General features: G+C 41.9%; 1 pseudogene; it reads right to left on the bottom strand.

Annotated features, from left to right (window-relative positions):
- Nucleotides 1–2762: 2762 nt before the first annotated feature.
- Nucleotides 2763–15112, bottom strand: part of LOC129469764 (obg-like ATPase 1) — a 47200-nt pseudogene continuing 34850 nt past the window's right edge.

A 15112-nucleotide genomic window follows, 5' to 3' on the forward strand; every position in this document is an offset into this window, starting at 1 on the left:
GAGGCCGAGGCGGGCGGATCACCTGAGGTCAGGAGTTCGAGACCAGCCTGACCAACATGGAGAAACCCTGTCTTTACTAAAAATACAAAATTAGCTGGGCATGGTGGCGCATGCCTGTAATCCCAGCTACTTAGGTAGCTGAGGCAGGAGAATCCCTTGAACCCGGGAGGCGGAGGCCGCGGTGAGCTGAGATCGCGCCACTGCACTCCAGCCTGGGCAACAAGAGCGAAACTCTGTCTCAAAAAAAAAAAAAAAAAAAAAGAATTTAGATAGTAAACTGAGAACTAAGAATTAGGAACACTTACAAATGGAAGCAGAAATGTGCAAACCTGGGTGATTTGTTCAGTTTTCCAGGAATGAAATTATTTAATGCTATTATGTGATATTATGCTTGCTTTTTCCTCATCAATTAACTGAGGCTAATGACACCTACCTCCCAATGTTATTGTGAGGATTAAACAAAGTAACTTCTGTTTTTCTTTTTGAGATGGAGTTTCGCTCTTGTTGCCCAGGCTGGAGTATAATGGCATAGTCTCAGCTCACTGCAACCTCCACCTCCCAGGTTCAAGCGATTCTCCTGCCTCAGCCTCCCGAGTAGCTGGGATTACAGGTGCCTGCCACCAGGCCCGGCTAATTTTTTGTATTTTTAGTAGAGACAGGGTTTCACTATGTTGGCCAGGCTGGTCTCGAACTCCTGGCCTCAGGTGATCCACCCGCCTCGGACTCCCAAAAGTGCTGGGATTACAGGCATGAGGCACCATGCCCGGCCAAACAAAGTAACTTCTGTTAAACTATGAAGTGTGATACATATGTAAAATGTTACCTTTTTCTTTTTTTTCTTTCTTTTTTTGAGAGAGGGTCTTGCTCTGTCACCCAGGCTGGAGTGCAGTGGGGCAAACAGCTCACTCACCACAACCTCGACTTCCTGGGTTCATGTGATCTTCCTGCCTCAGCCTCCTAGTAGCTGGAACCACAGGTGCACACCACTATGACTGGCCAATTATTATTATTATTTTTAGATACAAGGTCTCACTGTGTTGCCCAGGCTAGTTTTGAACTCCTGGGCTCAAAAAATCCTCTCGCCTTGGCCTCCCAAAGTGCTAAGATTGCAGGGATGAGCCACCATGCCTGGCCTAATTTTTCTAAAATACTGAAATTTAGAGTATGTTTAGTTAGCATTCATGAAGAAAGTTAATCCATAAATGGAATGGATTTGAACTGAACATTCTTAGGTAATTTGCTAACCAGATACATTTCTCAGCCATCTTGACTGGTCCGTGGAGATAATATACACTGTGGACAGGTGACAGGTGACCCACGAGTACTTCCCCACTGGCATTAGCAGCCTGGCAGCACAAGACAGCTTATTTCCCAACAAGCCCTTTCTCTGGAGCCATAAAATAGCATCATCAATTTTTTTTTTTTTTTTTTTAGATGGAGTTTTGCTGTTACTGCCCAGGCTGGAATATAATGGCACAATCTTGGCTCACCACAACATCTGCCTCCTGGGTTCAAGCAATTCTCCTGCCCTAGCCTCCCGAGTAGCTGGGATTACAGGCATGTGCCACCACACCCAGCTAAGTTTGTATTTTTAGTAGAGACAGGGTTTCTCCATGTTGGTCAGGCTGGTCTCCAACTCCCAACCTCATGTGATCTGCCCACCTCGGCCTCCCGAAGTGCTGGGATTAGAGGTGTGAACCACCATGCCCAATCGCATTATCGATTTCTTAAGCTAAAAAGAGACTTGTACTAATTTATTAAATCAAGTCGTTATCAAATGCCTGTTTTAAAGAGGTAAACTGAATGTTATGGTGGTTTGAAGCTGGGCAACCCACTTACAGTCTCTTATCATCAGTACAAGAGCAGAATTTGGGGCCTGACAGACCTTAATTTGAATCCTGGCTGTGGTCAGCCATGGTGGCTCATGCCTATAATCCTAGCACTTTCTGAGGCTGAGGTGGGAGGATCCCTTGATCCCAGGAGACTGAAGCTTCAGTGAGCTGGGATCAAGCCACTGCACTCCAGCCTGGATGACAGAGCAAGATCCCATCTCTTAAAAATCTATAAGTAAACAAAAAATTAAAAGATCCTGACTGCCACAGAGAGAGAAAGGGAGGCTCTACATATATACAACTGTTCCTGTTATCTTTTGCTGTATAATAATCCATCCCAAAATTTAGTGACTTAAAACGACAATTTATTATAATTTCTACTAATTCTGTGGGTTGATTTGCTCAGCTGGGCAATTCTTTCTTTTTTTTTTTTTTTTTTGGGACAGAGTCTGTCTTTGTCACCCAGGCTGGAGTGTGGTAGTGTGATCCTGGCTTACTGCAGCCTCCACCTCCCAGGTTCAAGCAAGTCTCCTGCCTCCAGCCTCCCAAGTAGCTGGGGACCACAGGCACGTGCCACCATGCCCAGCTAATTTTTGTATTTTTAGTACATACAGGGGTTTCACCATGTTGACCAGGCTGGTCTTGAATTCCTGACATCAAGTGATCCACCCGCGTCCACCTCCCAAAGCGCTGGGATTACAGGCACTAGCCACTGTACTTGGCCAATTCTCTCTTAGAGTCTTTCACTTAACTGCAACATGATGGTGGTTGGAAAAAGAGTCATCCGAAGCTCAACTAGAACACACGTCTGAGGTGTCTTCTTCATTCATGTCGTCTTGTGTCTTAGTAGATGGAATAGCTACAAACTAGCCAGGAAACAATCTCTGTCACTCTCCATGCAGCCTCTCTACAAGACTCACTCAGGCTTCCTCACACTATGATGCCTTCATGATACTTGGACCTCTGACACAGGGGGCCGCATTCCCCCAGAACACCCATTTCAAGAGCAAGTATTCCAAGAGGTTCAAAACACAAGCTGTCACTCCTTCTAAAGTCTGGAACTGTCACAGGGTTACTTTTGCTGCATTCTATTGGGTAAGCAGACACAGGGCCACACAGATTCAAAGGGAGGAGAAATAAACTCTATGAGGAGAATGATAAAGATTTTTGCAGACATTTTAAATTCATTACAACGACTATGAAACATTTCCTAGATATATTAAGTGGAGAAAAAAAAGAATGTTAAAGAATGTATGTTTAGCTGAGCATGGTGGCTCATGCCTGTAATCCTAGCACTTTCAGAGGCTGAGGCAGGTGGATCGCTTGGGGTCAGGAGTTCAAGACCAGCTTGGCCAATATGGTGAAACCCCATCTCTACTGAAGATACAAAAATTAGCCAGCAGTGGCTCACACCTCTAATCCCAGCACTTTGGGAGGCCAAAGTGTGTGGATCACCTGAGGTCAGAAGTTCAAGACCAGCCTGGCCAACATGGTGAAATCCCATCTCAACTAAAAATACAAAAATTAGCCAGGTGTGGTGGTAGGCGTCTGTAATCCCAGCTACTCGGGAGGCTGAGGCAGGAGAATCACTTGAACCAGGGAGCCGGAGATTGCAGTGAGCCGAGATTGTGCCATTGCACTCCAGCCTGGGCAACAAGAGCAAAATTCCATCTCAAAAAAAAAAAAAAAAAAAAAAAAAGCTGGGTGTGATGGTGCACGCTTATGATTCCAGCTACTGGGGAGGCTGAGGTGGGGGTATCGCTTGAACCCAGGAGGAGGAGGTTGCAGTGAGCTGAGATTGTACCACTGCACTCCAGCCTGGGCAACAGAGTGATACTCCATCTCAAAAAAAAAAAAAAATTGTATTTAGTGTGGTACATTTGATTTTAAAAAAAGGAGAGAATTTTTTTTTTTTTTTTTTTTTAAGAGACAGAGTCTCATTTTGTTGCCCAGGCTGGAATGCAGTGGCGTGATCATAGCTCACTGCAGCCTTGAACTCCTGGGCTCAAATAATCTTCCCACTTCAGTCCCTCCAGTATCTGGGACTGCAGGCACAAGCCACCACACCCATCTAATTTTTAAAAAATTTCTTGTAGAGACAGGATCTCACCAGTTGCCTAGGCTGGTCTTGAACTCCTCACCTCAAGTGATCCTCCCGCTTCAGCCTCCCAAAGTGCTAGGATTACAAGTGTGAACCACCACACCAGGCCAAAGGAGACTATTTTATTTACTTAATTTATTTTATTATTATTTTTCTTTTCTTGAGACAGAGTCTTGCTCTGTCACCAGGCTGGAGGGCAGTGGTGTGATCTTGGCTCACTGCAACCTCCACCTCCCAGGTTCAAGTGATTCTCCTGCCTCAGCTTCCCGAGTAGCTGGGACTACAGGCACGCGCCACCATGCCCAGCTAATTTTTTTGTATTTAATAGAGACGGGGTTTTCACCATGTTGGTCAGGATGGTCTCGATCTACTGACCTCGTGATCCGCCTGCCTCAGCCTCCCAAAGTGCTGGGATTACAGACATGAGCCACCACGCCCGGCCAAGACTATCTTAAAATATGTTAGTATATGCTCAGATAATATCAGCAATGATACACGTGAACCTGGTAAGTGTTTTTAGGAAGGGGAATTAGATGACTGGGTGACAAATTAGATGGGAGGTGGAAACTTTCTATTGTATACCCTTTTTTATATGTCTTTAACTTTATATCATGTGTATATATTGCCTATTCAAATTTGACATCAATTTTTATAGAGACATAACATTTGCCACAATTTATGTCACAAGTGAAATAAATATTGCTTGTGGTGGATAATCTGACAATACTTAACATAGTCAATTAAAGAAACAGAAGTTTGTTACCAGCTTTGTAGCTTCTTGATCTTCCGTGTGAAAAGCCTGTATAAAAGATTACTCTGTTAAAATGGAACCAGTGGTCAGAGCAGCTAAAATTGCATAATAGAACATAAAACACAAATACCAGCTTTTCAGGGAGGAACCATAGGGCTAATTTCCACATTCTTTACATTTCTTCGTTAGCATAACAGACAAATATTTAAACAATTCTTGCTCTAACAGGGCACATGATTTTTCATTAGAAATGGTTGCAAAATGGCTAGGCGCGGTGGCTCACACCTGTAATCCCAGCACTTTGGGAGGCCGAGGCGGGTGGATCACAAGGTCAGGAGCTGGAGACCAGCCTGGCCAATATGGTGAAACCCTGTCTCTACTAAAAATACAAAAATTAGCCGGACATGGTAGCAGGCACCTGTAGTCCCAGCTTCTCGAAAGGCTGAGGCAGGAGAATTGCTTGAATCCGGGAGGCAGAGGTTGCAGTGAGCTGAGATCGTGCCACTGCACTGCAGCCTGGTTGACAGAGCAAGACTCTGTCTCAAAAAAAAAAAAAAAAAAGGAAAGAAAGAAATGGTTGCAAAACTTCGTGTTTAACTATTAAGTCAGATTTGATTAAGAGGAAAGATAGGAAGAGAGAGCGAAGAAGAAAGTTTTGTTTCTATCTGTGAAGTATTTTAATAAAAATACTAGAGCTACAAAACTAGATGTTTTACTTGGTGTGACTGAATGGTTTCTTAGTTTTGAGCAACAGTAAGTCTCGTTTGCAAATTATTGGCATCTCAGCTAGTATTACTAATTTGGGACACATTCAAAAAACAAGTATTAAGAGTCATTTTCCAGAAGTTGTCAGATAACTACAACAGAGCAGTAATGCGACTGAACTTATTATAAAAAATGCTCATTTTCAACAACTGTACTTTGGGCCTATCTGATAGTCTTCCTGTTAATGAGGAATAGTTTAGTTTTCTTTTTTTTTTTTTTTCAAATAAATCAAGGGATTGAATTCTTTGTAACTTTTTTTTTTTTCTGAAATGCAATAAAAATGTCGTGTTAAAATACAGGATTGCCAAGATTTATACTGGCTTTTGAAAGGATACTAATAACATTTTAGTTGCTAAGATTTCTTTTTATATATAGAAAATACTCCTGCTATTCTTAAGAAGTATTTTAAAGATCCAAAGACAGAATTTTATTGTAGCTTTTATACAATGTTGCCATTATTTTCCATGATTCTATTGCCAAAAAGGAAGGTATAGCATATGAGTACTATAAGCAGCCTGTGAGTATCTTTGCTTGCAACAGGATTTAGAAGAAATGATAAATATGTGCCACTTAAAGGGTATTGTGAAAGAAAATTGCAATGTTTTAAGGCAAAATGGGTCCACTGAAATAAGAAAGCTTTAAGTTAAATGGGAAAATAAATTATGATAGCCTCTCTTAATTTGCCATGATTCAGTATGGATAAGGAGAAGTTAAATGTAGTAGACATATGTTGTGTTTTTCTGGCTGTCCACCATCCTCCCCTTCCCCCTTCCTATCAGCAGCTCAATCTTCCCTTGGAAGGAATTTCCTGTTGTATGTTTTGTTAATGCATGGGCTATCCCTGGAACACACCTCCCAATGCTCATGCCCAATACAGAAGCAGAGGGCTAGGTCCTTCCTCCAGGTGCCCTTTGGTGCCCCTGGGGAGGAGACACATGACCCAATTTAAGCAATAAAGTGCTCCCTACCAAGATTTTGCATCTTGAGTGAGTGAACCAGACTGGGGCCATCTGGGAGTCAGATTGCTTCCAGCGGCAGGAGCGTGGTACTGAGGCTGGGCAGTCTCTGCTGCCTCACCTCCATGGTGCCCCTGTATCCAACTGTATTTAAAGCCCTCTAGCCTTCTGTCATTTTGGTAAGTCTCCGATGCCTACCTGTGTTATTGAGATGTGGGTTCTGTTGCATGTAACAGAAACCAAAAATAATGGATACTTAAGGCACAAGTTTATTTCTCTTTCACATAAAAGTTTGAACATAGGCATTTTCGGATGCTATGGTCGATCTGGAACCCAGAATATTCTGTCTGCTTTGCCATCCCCAAGGTATTGACTTCCTCATGGTCCAAGATGGAGCTGCAGCTATCACATAAGTAATGGGAAAAAGGAAGAGGTATATACCTTCACCCTTCAAGGATAAGTTTAGGCTGGGTGCAGTGGCTGACGCCTATAATCTCAGCACTTTGGGAAGCCAAGGGGGCAGATTACTTGAGCTCAGGAGTTCAAGATCAACCTGGGCAACATGGTGAAACCCCATCTCTACTAAAAATACAAAAATTAGCCAGGTGTGGGGGCACACACCTGTAATCCCAGCTACTTGGAAGGCTAAGGCAGGAGAATCACTTGAACCCAGGAGGCAGAGGTTGCAATGAGCCAAGATCACACCACCGTACTCCAGCCTGGGTGACAGAATGAGACTCTATCTCAAAAAAAAAGAAAAAAAAAAATAGTCAGGCATGGTGGCATGCACTTGTAGTCCCAGCTACTCAGGAGGCTGAGGTGTGAGGATTGCTTGAGCCCCAGGGTGGGGCAGAGGTTGCAGTGAGCTGAGACTGTGCCTCTGCACTCCAGCCTGGGTGATGGAGTGAGACCCTGTCTCAAAAAAAAAAAAAAAAAAAAAAAAGGGTAAGTGTAGGAAGTTGCACACATTACTTCTGTTTATATCCCACTGGCCAGAACTTAGTCACATGACTAGACCTAGCTGCAAGGGAGGCTGGGGAAAGTGGTCTTATGTGCCAAGAGTTCTTACTGGAACCCTTCTACTCTTTCCTGAGTAAAAAGGAAATAATATAAATTAAATAACAACTAGCACTCTCTCACAGACCTTTCATAAATACTTCTTAAGACAGCCAGAGATGGCTTCTGTTACTTCCAACCAAGAATCATGTCTGATTCAATGAGAACACCCTACATAGAATGACTCTTAGAGAGGCAGTATAATGGAGCAGTTTCTGGGATCACAATGCACCCCAAGGTGTAAATCAGAAACTGGGGCTGGGTGTGGTGGCTCACACCTGTAATCCCAACGTTTTTGGAGGCCAAGGTGGGGGAATCCCTTGAGCCCAGGAGGTCAAGGCTGCAGTGAACCATGATCACGCCATTGCACTCACTCCAGCCTGGATGACAGAGCAAGACCTGGTCTCAAACAAACAAAAAAAAAAAAGAAAGAAAGAAAAGAAACTGGAACTCATCCTTATCTTTTTTTTTCTTCCATGTTCAATCAACCACCCAATCCTCTTTATTCTATCCTTTGATAATTCACATTTCCACCCTTCACTTCATTGTCTTAAATCAAGACTTTGCCATTCATTCCTCCTCACCCCACCCCACAATCCCTGCCATTCCACTACTCACCTGTAGAGAGCTCTTCCTAAAATCTAAATCTGCACAATGCTTCTTTAGTCTCCCTTCATAATGCTTCAATTAATTCTTAAGGATTCAATCCAAACTGTTGTGTGAAATTCAAGGCCCTTCACTATGTGGCCCTTTTAGTCTCATCTCTCAACATTCCCGTTGCCCATACTTACGTGCCTAGCACCTTGCATATTTCCCCATCTCTCTGACAGGCCTGCTTTGATGAGAACCCATCCTTGCTAACATGAAATATTGAGGTTTTCTGGCGCTACAAGTGGTTCAGTGTGGCAGGGAAGGAGAATGCAGGGTAGCATGATGAGACTAGGTAAGAGACTAGACTGCCCCCCTTTTAAAGGGTATTGTATTTATTTATTTATTTATTTATTTATTATTATTATTATTATTTATATATTTTTTGAGACAGAATCTCGCTATCACCCAGGCTGGAGTGCAGTGACACAATCTCGGCTCATTGCAACCTCCACCTTCCATTCTCCTGCCTTAGCCTGCCAAGTAGCTCGGATCACAGGCGCCCACGACCACGCTTAATTTTTGTATTTTTAGTAGAGATGGAATTTGGCCATGTTGGCCAGGCTGGTCCCGAACTCCTGGCCTCAAGTGATCTTCCCGCCTCGGCCTACCAAAGTATTAGGATTACAGGCGTGAGCCATCGTGCCCGCCCTTTAAGGGGCATTTTATGAATGAGAGATGCACAGTGACCAGAGTATTATTCATGCTAATTTCTACACTGAGTCCTAAATACTGTGCCAGATACCAACAACAATTAAACACCAGTAAAATGACAGGTCACTCAAAATCATGGAGACAACCGTGTATTATCGTATGCTCTGGTCTACATACATTTCAACATTCTTTTTTTTTTTTTCAACTTTTATTTTGAATACCAGGAGAATATGTGCAGGTTTGTTACCTTGGTATATTGTGTGATGCTGAGGTTTGGGGTATGATTGATCCTGTCACCCAGATAATGAACATAGTATCCAATAGGTAGTTTTTCAGCTCCTGCCCTGCTTCCTCCCACCACCCAACAGTCTCTAGTGTCTATTGTTCCCATTTATTTATTTATTTAATGTATTTATTTATTTATTTGAGACAGAGTCTCCGTCACCCAGGCTGGAGTGCAGTGGTGCGATCTCAGCTCAATGCAACCTCCACCTCCCTGGTTCAAGCGATTCTCGTGCCTCAGCCTCCCGAGTAGCTGGGGCTACAGGCACATACCACCACCCCTGGCTAATTTTTGTATTTTTAATAGAGACGGGGTTTCACCATGTTGGCCAGGCTGGTCTTGAACTCCTGACCTCAGGTGATCTGACCACCTCGGCCTCCCAAAATGTTGGGATTACAGGTGAGAGCCACTGCCTGGCCTATTGTTCCCATCTTTATGTCCATGTGTATCCAATGTTTATCTTCCACTTATGAGAGCACATGATATTTGGTTTTTGCTCCTGCCTCGATTGGCTTAGGATGATGACCTCCAGCTGCATCCATGCTGCTGGAAAGGACATGATTTCATTCTTTTTTATGGCTGCGTAGTAGTGAATGGAGTATATGTACCACATGTTCTTTATCTAACCCATCATAGATGGGCACCTAGGTTGATTCCATGTCTTTGATATTGTAAATAGTGCTGCAGTGAACATAGAAGCACGTGTGTCTTTTTGGTGGAATGATTTATTTTCCTTTAGGTATATATGTAGCAATGGTATTGCTGAGTCAAATGGTAGCTCTGTTTTAAGTTCTTTGAGAAATCTTCAAACTGCTTTCCACAGAGGTTGAACTAATTTACATTCCCACCAACAGTGTATAAGCATTCCCTTTTCTCCACAGCCTTGCCAGCATCTTTTTTCTTTTCTTTTTTTTTTTTTTTTTTTGAGACTGAGTCTCACTCTGTCGCCCGGGCTGGAGTGCAGTGGCGTGATCTCGGCTCACTGCAACCTCTGCCACCCCGGTTCAAGCAATTCTCCTGCCTCAGCCTCCCGAGTAGCTGGGACTACAGGCACACACTGCCACACCCAGCTAATGTTTTGTATTTTAGTAGAGACAGCATTTCACTGTGTTGTCCAGGCTGGTCTCGAACTCCTGAACTCAGGCAATCCACCCACCCTGGCCTCCCAAAGTACTGGGATTACAGGTGTGAGCCACCTTGCCCGCCTGCCAGCATTTATTATTTTTTGACTTTTTAGTAATAGCCATTCTGGGCTAGGCATGGTGGCTCATGCCTGTAATCCCAGCAATTTGGGAGGTTGAGGTGGGTGGATGGCGTGAGCTCAGGAGTTCAAGACGAGCCTGGGCAACATGGCAAGACCCTATCACTAAAAAATACAAAAATTAGCCAGGCATGGTATCACATGCCTGTAAGTCCCAGCTACGAGCAGCTGACATGGGAGGATCGCTGGAGCCCAGGAGGTCAAGGTTGCAGTCAGCCATGTTCACACCACCATACTCCAGCCTGGGTGACAAAGCAAGACCCTGTCTCAAAAAAAATGTAATGCTAATAATAATAGCCATTCTGACTGGTATGAGATGGTATCTCATTGTGCCTTTGATTTGCTTCTTTAATGATTAGTGATGTTGAACATTTTTTCATATGTTTGTTGGCTGCTACATTTCAACATTCTTTAACAATTTAACTCAACATAAGTCATCTATATGAGCTGAAATTACTATACCATCGTATAGTCAGAGGTTACAGATAAATGTATGAAGATCATTTTTGCCTTGTCAAAATCCTGTACCATATACAGGTATCAATTAAGTGAGCAAGGTAATAGTAAATCATTATAATCTCATAACATAAAAAAAGAAAATACAGTTAATATGTACAAATAATATTAATGCTGACTATGTAATGAAGCCATGTTTTCTTATCAGGATGATCATGAATAAAATGAAATGATAGCACAAGGACATTTATTACATAATTTTCTACAGTAGAATAAATTCTTGTATGTAACAGAAAGTCAGATGAAATTAAATTAAACTGAAAGGAAAATACTTGAATTAGACCAAATAAAGAAGTTTCTGATGAAAAATCATTACCGGAATGGATTACTGAGCTTGTTACAGACTCACTGGAATGGACAATCACCTGTCTAGGATAACTCAATTATGGTTCTGCCTAGAGGCATGAGGCTGAGTTGACGACTTCTGCACTAGGATTTTATAGTTTTATTGAAAAAAATATAAAACCTGCACAGTTTTAAATTTAATTTTTTTTTTTTTTTTTTTTTTGAGACGGAGGTATGCTCTTGTCTCCCAGGCTGGAGTGCAATGGCACAATCTCGGCTCATTGCAACCTCTGCCTCCCAGGCTGAAGCAATTCTCCTGCCTCAGCTTCCTGAGTAGCTGGGATTACAGGTGCCCACCACCACACTTGGCTAATTTTTGTATTTTTAGTAAAGATGGAACCTCACCATGTTGTCCAGGCTGGTCTTGAACTTCTGACCTCAGGTGATCCACCTGCCTCGGCCTCCCAAAGTGCTGGGATTACAGGCGTGAGCCACTGCACCTGGCCTAAATTTAAGCTTATTATGAGGCATATAGTGGAATGCGCCCATTTAGAGATCAAACTATTGGCTGGGCAACAGTTTGAACAATAGTTCTCAACCATCTAGTACTTTCCTTCACTTAAAGGTATACCACACTGAATTACTGTGATATTATACATTATAATTTAGGTTGCTCTTTTATATGGAAATATGAAACTACTAATCTACAACTCTAGCCTTTCTAATAAAGCTACAGGATGCTTGGAGTAAAATCAGAATTCTCCATTATTCATTCCACTTATATGATTGTTTGATGCAGGCAAGTGAGCAATCATTTACAAGTCAGTTTCAGATTAAAAAAAATTATTTAATCATTACATTGCTATAAACATTGAAAATATCAAAGAGTCAAAGAGGTTAAGGAAGAAACAATTCTTCCTTAACAATTCTAAAAAAAAAAATTTGTCCTATTTATATACATTAAAATGCTAGCAAAAATGGGTATGTTTAAAAATCATAAATATTATATATATATATATATATACAGTTAATAGAATATAGTATACCAAAAATCATTCAAAATTTTTTCAACTAAGCAGTCTGGTACATTTCTTCACAGTCTTTTTAATTTTTATTGTTTTGTATTTATTTATTTATTTATTTTTTTATTTTGAGACAGAGTCTCGCTCTGTTGTCCAAGCCGGAGTGCAGTGGCATGATCTTGGCTCACTGCAACCTCTGCCTCCTGGGTTCAAGTGATTCTCCTGTCTCAGCCTCCAGAGTATCTGGGATTACAGGCACCCACCACCACGCCCAGCTAATTTTTTAACTTTATTTTATTTTATTTTATTTTTTATTTTTTGAGATGGAGTTTTGCTCTTGTTGCCCAGGCTGAAGTGCAATGGCGCCATCTTGGCTCACCACAACCTCCGCTTTCTGAGTTCAAGCAATTCTCCTGCCTCAGCCTCCCAAGTAGCTGGGATTACAGGCATGCACCACCACGCCTGGCTAATTTTTTGTATTTTTAGTAGAGACGGGGTTTCACCATGTTGGCCAGGCTGGTTTCAAACTCCTGACCTCAGGTGATCCACCCGCCTCGGCCTCTCAAAGTGCTGGGATTACAGGTGTGAGCCTCCACACTTAACCTCTTCCAAGTATTTTATATTCATCATATATATTTAAATAAATATTGCACATTTTCTTCTTTAAAGTATTTCTTTTTACTTAATTTCAGACTTATAGAAAAGTTGTGAAAATGGTACAAAGGACTCCTCTCTAACCCTCATCCAGATTTCCCAGATGTGAACATTCAATCACACTTGCTTTCTCTCCTCTCCCTCTTTCTGAACCTTTTCAGAGTAACTCAGAGATACGATGCCCCTTTACACCTCAGACCTTCACTGTGTATTTCCTAAAAACAAGGAATTCTCTTGCAGTCACCACAGTACAATGAACAAAATCAGGAAATTAATATTGATACAAAACTATTATCTAATCTTGTTCATGTTTCACCAATTCTCCAACAATGCCCTTTGTAAAAAAACAAAATCCCATATCAGATTTTGTGTTTGGTTATGTCTTTTTAATTTTAGTCTTTCTTGGGGTTTCTTGATGTTGATTGACATTTTTGAAGAATAAAGGCCAGTTATTTTGTGGAATGTCCCTTAATTTGGAGTTGTCTGATGTTTCCTCAAGATTAGGGTCAGGTTATGCTCTTCTGGCAAAAACACCACAGAAGTGATGTCATGTTCTACTTAATGTGTCCTGTTAGGAGGCACGTTATGTCCATTTGTCCCATTCCTGGTGATGTCAACTTTGAGCATGGATCCTACATTTTCATTCATAATAATATTAGAAAAATTCCTTATCTCTTTCAAAATTTTTAGAAACATCATTCCAGTGTCTATAAAATATTTTGTTTATGAATGTGTCATAATTTTATAACATCATATTTATGTTTCAGTATCACTGCATTGGTTCTTAACCAATGCATATAATATCATATCACGATGGAATTAGAAATTTTATTGCACTTCTGATTTTAATAAAAATATTTTTAGTGGTTTTTTTGTTTTTTTTTTTGAGATAGAGTCTTGCTCTGTGGCCCACACTGGAGTGAAGTGGCGCAATCTCTGCTCACTGCAACCTCTGCCTCCAGGGTTCAAGTGATTCTCCTGCCTCAGCCTCCCGAGTAGCTGGGATTACAGGTGCATGCCACCACACCCAGCTAATTTTTGTATTTTTAGTAGAGATCGGGTTTCATCATGTTGACCAGGCTGGTCTCGAACTCAGGTGGACCTCAGGTGATCCACCCGCCTTGGCCTCCCAAAGTTCTGGGATTATAGGCATGAGCCACCGCACCCAGCAAATCTCAGTCTTTTTTGTGGCTTTATAGTATTCCATGGTATATATGCACCACATTTTCTTTATCCAGTCTATTATTGATGGGCATTTAGGTTGATTCCGTGTCTTTGTTATTGCAAATAGTGCTGCAATGAACGTATGCATGCACGTGTCTTTATAACAGAATGATTTATATTTTGGGGGGTATACACCTAATAATGGGATTGCCGAGTCAAATAGTATTTCTGTTTTTAGGTCTTTGAGGAATCATCACACTGTCTTCCAACAATGGTTGATCTAATTTACACTCCTACATTTATTATTATTATTTTTTAGACAGGTCTCACTCAGTTGCCCAGGCTGAAGTACAGTGGCATGATCTTGGTTCACTGCAGCCTCAACCTCCTGGGCTCAAGTGATCCTCCTGTCTCAGCCTCCCAAAGTGCTGGGATTACAGGTGTGAGCCACCATGCCTGGCACATATATGCTTTCTTTTCTTTTCTTTTCTTTTCTTTTTGGAGATGGAGTCTCGCTCTATCACCCAGGCTGGAGTGCAGTGGTGCAATCTCAGCTCACTGCAACCTCCACTTCCCAGGCTCAAGCAATACTCCTGCCTCAGCCTCTTGAGTAGCTGGGATTACAGGCATGTGCCATCATGCCCGGCTAATTTTTGTATTTTTAGTAGAGACGGGTTTTCACCATGTCAGCCAGGCTAGTCTCAAACTCCTGATCTCAGGTGATCCACCTGCCTCAACCTCCCAAAGTGCTCGGATTACAGGTGTGAGCCACAGTGCCCGGCCTCACGTATGTGTTTTCTTGAGTGAGTGACAAAGGAGTAGATCCAGAACACACTTCAGGATTATACCTATCCTAAGTACAAACTTACATAAAAATCATTCTTTATGTATACTGTAGCAGGAAAAAAAGAGTCAAAAACTACTGTTGCAGAGACAGGACATATAAATAACCTGATAAATAAATAAGAGTGGGGATCATAAATATTCTCTTAAGCCTTTTGGGAACAACTAGATAAGCAAATCTAGCCAGTCAGAATAGTGGACATTTGTAATTTGCTTCTAAAGCACTTATTATTCCTTTTCTGAGTCACACCAAGGGTTGCTGCATCCAGCTGCACAGGTTGTGCACTGCACAACTCCAAGGGATGCCAATCACATTGCAGA

This window comes from Symphalangus syndactylus, chromosome 20, assembly GCF_028878055.3.
Source record: "Symphalangus syndactylus isolate Jambi chromosome 20, NHGRI_mSymSyn1-v2.1_pri, whole genome shotgun sequence".
NCBI classification, from domain to species: Eukaryota; Metazoa; Chordata; class Mammalia; order Primates; family Hylobatidae; genus Symphalangus; species Symphalangus syndactylus.